The sequence below is a fragment of the Elephantulus edwardii genome, unplaced genomic scaffold (genome assembly GCF_000299155.1).
Source record: "Elephantulus edwardii isolate Elephantulus edwardi_28Jun2011 unplaced genomic scaffold, EleEdw1.0 scaffold00273, whole genome shotgun sequence".
Classification (NCBI taxonomy): Eukaryota; Metazoa; Chordata; class Mammalia; order Macroscelidea; family Macroscelididae; genus Elephantulus; species Elephantulus edwardii.
Genome location: NW_006400023.1, coordinates 907,643 through 911,792, shown reverse-complemented (window position 1 = coordinate 911,792; position 4,150 = coordinate 907,643).

Here is a 4,150-nt window from a genome sequence, read left to right as displayed (position 1 = left end):
TCCAGCTCTCTGATGCATAGCAAGTTATTGCAAGGACCATGGCCTGGGTCAGGCACACCTTACTCTCTGGATGGTTATCATTCCTCTTCAGTACTCTGAAGAGTTCCCTGACACCTGATTTTCCAAATGCCATTCATCTTTTGATTTCCTGGCTCCTGGTACCAAAAGTGTTGATTGTGGAGCTAAGCAAGCTGAAGCTGTTAACAACCTCAATCTCTTCACTGTCTATCATGATGCTGTTAATTGGCCCAGTGGTGAGAATCTTTGTTTTCTTGATGTTGAGCTTCAATCCATATTGAAGGCTGCAGTCCTTGACCTTCTGCAGCAAGTGTTTCAGGTCCTCCTCAGTTTCAGCAAGTAGGGTTGTGTCTTCTGAATAACGCAGGGTTTTGATGAGTCTTCCTCCAGTTCTGATGTCACATTTCTCCTCATAACGTTCAGACTCTTGGATGATCTGTTCCACATATAGATTGAAAAGGTACGGAGATAGGATGCATTCCTGGTGTACACCTTTCCTGATTTTGAACCATGCAGTGTTTCTTTCCTCTCTTCTGATGACTGCCTCCTTGCTCAAGTATTGGTTTTGCATAAACACTATCAAGTGTTCTGTGATTCCCATTCTTCTCTGAGTTAGCCACAGTTTGTTTTCATCCACACAGGCGAAATGCCTTTGCATAGTAAATGAAACACAGACGTTCTAGTACTCTCTACTTCTGGCCAAGATCCATCTAACATTATCTGTAATATCCTGGCCTCTTCTAAACTCAGCCTGCACATCTAGCAGTACTCTGTTGTGCTGTTCCAGTCATTTTTGGATAATTTTCAACAGGATCTTGCTTGCATTTAATGTTGTTCAATAATTTCCACACTCTATTTGGGTCACCTTTTTTGGGAATGGGAATAAATATGGATCTCTTCTAGTGTGTTGGTCAGGTAATTATCCTCCAGATTTCTTGGCATAAACTGGTGAATGCATCCAGTGCTGCCTCTGTTTATTGAAATATGTCAGTTAGTATGCTATCAATTCCTGTATTTTGCCAATTCCTTCAGAGCAGCTTAAAATTCCTCCTTCATCACACTGTTTCTTGATCATGTGTTGTTTCATTAAGTTCTTCTGTGTCAGCCAATTCTTTTTGGTATAATGATTCTGTATACTCTTTTCATCTTCTTTTGGTGCTTCCTGGGCCATTCAGCATCCTGCCCATAGCATGCTTAAATGTTGCAACTCAAGGCTTGAATTTGTTCTTCAATTCCTTCAGCTTAAGAAATGCTGAGCAAGTTAATTTCTTTTGATTTTCAAACTCTGATTCTTTGCACATGTCATTATAATACTTGTCTTCCTGTGCTGCCTTTTGAAATCTTCTCTTCAGCTCCTTAATTTCTTTACTTTTTCTTCTCTACACTCTAGTGCAATATTCAGAGTATCTTCTGACATCCATTTTGGTCTTTGCGTCTTCCTCTGTTTTCGTAATGACCTTTTGCATTCTTCTTGGTTGATATTGTTGATGTTCTCCCACAGCTCATCTGATCTTTACTCATTTAGTATTCAAGGCCTCAAACCTGTTCCTGGCATGCCCTTGAAATTCAGGAGGGATAGAGTAAAGCTAAAACTTTGGTTCTTATGGATTTGATTTGATTTTCTTTAGCATCAGTATGAACCTGCAGATGAGTAGTTGATTATCTGATCCACAATCAGCATCTGACCTACTTTTTACAGCTGATATTGACCTTCTCTAGTTATTTTTCCCACATATATAATCAATCTGATTCATGTGTAGGACTTCAGATGAGGTCCATGTGTATAGCTGCTGCTTGTGTTTCTTACAGAAGGTATTTGCTATTAATAAATCAGTGATTGTACAGAATTCTATCATTCTGTCTCTAGCCTCAAAAGTCCATGTTTCCTGACTACCAATCTTTCTTCCTCATTTCCTACTTTTGCATTCATGTCATTCATTCAGGTATCTTGGTTGCATGATTAATCAATTTCTGATTGTCACATTTGGTAAGATTTTATCTGTTACCTCTTCTTTGGCTCTTTGTTAGTGCATAAATTTGAATGATACTGGTTAGAGGCCCTTAAATTCCAGACTGAAGACCTTCGAATTGATTTTGAAGAATATACCACTTTTAAAAAATGAGAGTAATGACAAATATAAATCCAAATTTTAAAATACTTTTATGTTTTGAGTGTTTGTCAAAACAGCCCTGAGGGATCAGAAAATGATAACCTCCTCGTAAACCCACCTTTTGGGTTTATTCCGTGTGACAGTCGACTCTTACTGATAAGGGAAACATGTGCTTATTACATGTTGTGTAGATGGCAATCTTCAGCAGATTATAGTCATGTTACACTTACTGAACAAACTCATAATTACTATGACTGAATGCAAATATTAGCAACGTGTAATTAGTGTAGGAGAAATGAACCCAGAAATGGGTTCATACTTAACAGTGGGCCACTGAAATTTTAATTTGAGTGGGATAAAATTCTGAGACTCTGTCTTCACCTCTGATTAGAATGAGAATACTTCATTGCAAATATGAAATTCACAAATCCACTGGTGTTGCTAGAGCACTATGGGGAGGGTCACACAGTCAGAGAGGATGACATCAAAATCACTGTCTATATACAGCTTATTTTTGGTAGATTTTTTTTAAGCGTGTTGAACATACCATGAAATGCCAAGAAAACAAATAAGTCTGTCTTGAAGAGGGTGAAACCAAGTTTCTCCTCGGAGGCTAGGATTTTGAAGCTCCATCTCACATACTTTGGACATGTGACCAGGAGAGACCAGTCCTTGGAGAAGGACATCATGCTTGGAAGGGTAGAGGGATGGTACCAGAGAGGAAGACCCCGGATGAGATGGATTGATACAGTGACTGGAAGAATGAGGGTAGATGCATTGGAATTAGTGAGACACTCAGGACAGGACAGGGTTTAGAGCTGCTGTACATATGGTCACTATGGGTCACAGGCGACTTGATGGCACATAACAACAACAACAACAGCTACTTAAAACATCTAAAACTTTTCCTAGAAATTCAAGTTTCATGGATTATTATGCCTAATATTTTCTAAATATTTTCTGTATAGTTTAATATACTTTAGTCAGAACTCTCATTATTACTCAAATGCAATGATGCTTCAAACCACATGGTTTCATGTGCATATGCTACAAGCATGCACTGTTTTCATGGCTGCCAGTGTTGTTTTACTTTCTAATTTTGTTAAGTTTTCTGGTATTTTAGTTAAAATATTGTGGTATGTAGTATTTATTAACCCATTTCAAGAACCTTTTTGATAATAAGTAATTAAAGGAAAAGGAGAAAAATGATAAAAATGTGCAAAATTTAACAGATCAGCAAACAATTGCTGGTGAGGTTGTGGAGAAACTAGAACCCTTATTCATTGTTGGTGGGAGTGTAAAATGGTGCAACCACTATGGAAGGCAGTATGACTCTTTCTCAAAAAGTTGCAAATAGAAATACCATTTAACCCAGCAATTCCACTACTGTGAATATACCCCAAAGAAATCATAACTGCCACCCAAGCAGATATATACACACCCATGTTTATTGTGGCTTTGTTCACAATAGAAAAGACTAGGAAACAACCTAAGTGCCCATCAACAAACGAATGGATAGAGAAGCTGTGATGTATTCACACAATGGAATACTATGCTGCATTGAAAAACTAGGAACCCATGAAATATTGTTCAAAATGGATGACCCTGGAGGACATTATGCTGAATGAAATATCTCAGTCACAAAAGGACAAAGACTGCATAGTGCCACTGTTGTAAAATGGGACTGACATAGGGGTGGAGGTGGGGAGACTAAGAAAGATGGGATAAATTATGTATACTGCATTGAAACAGATGAGAGAGAGAACTGTTTAAAAGGTTCATATGAATAGGTATTATTGTTATGACACGAGTCCAGAGTGAAGGCTGCATAGTGGAATGGACTTGGAGGAGGGATTGTATAACAATGAAAAAAATTTTCTTTACTTTTCAGAGAGAAGAACGAACTGGAGGGGAGGGGTGGGCAGGGAGAAAAGTGCAACACTGAATGAATGGTAATCCAAAATCTCTGTAAATTTTCATGAAAATCAATAATAATAATAATAATAATAATAAAATAAAAA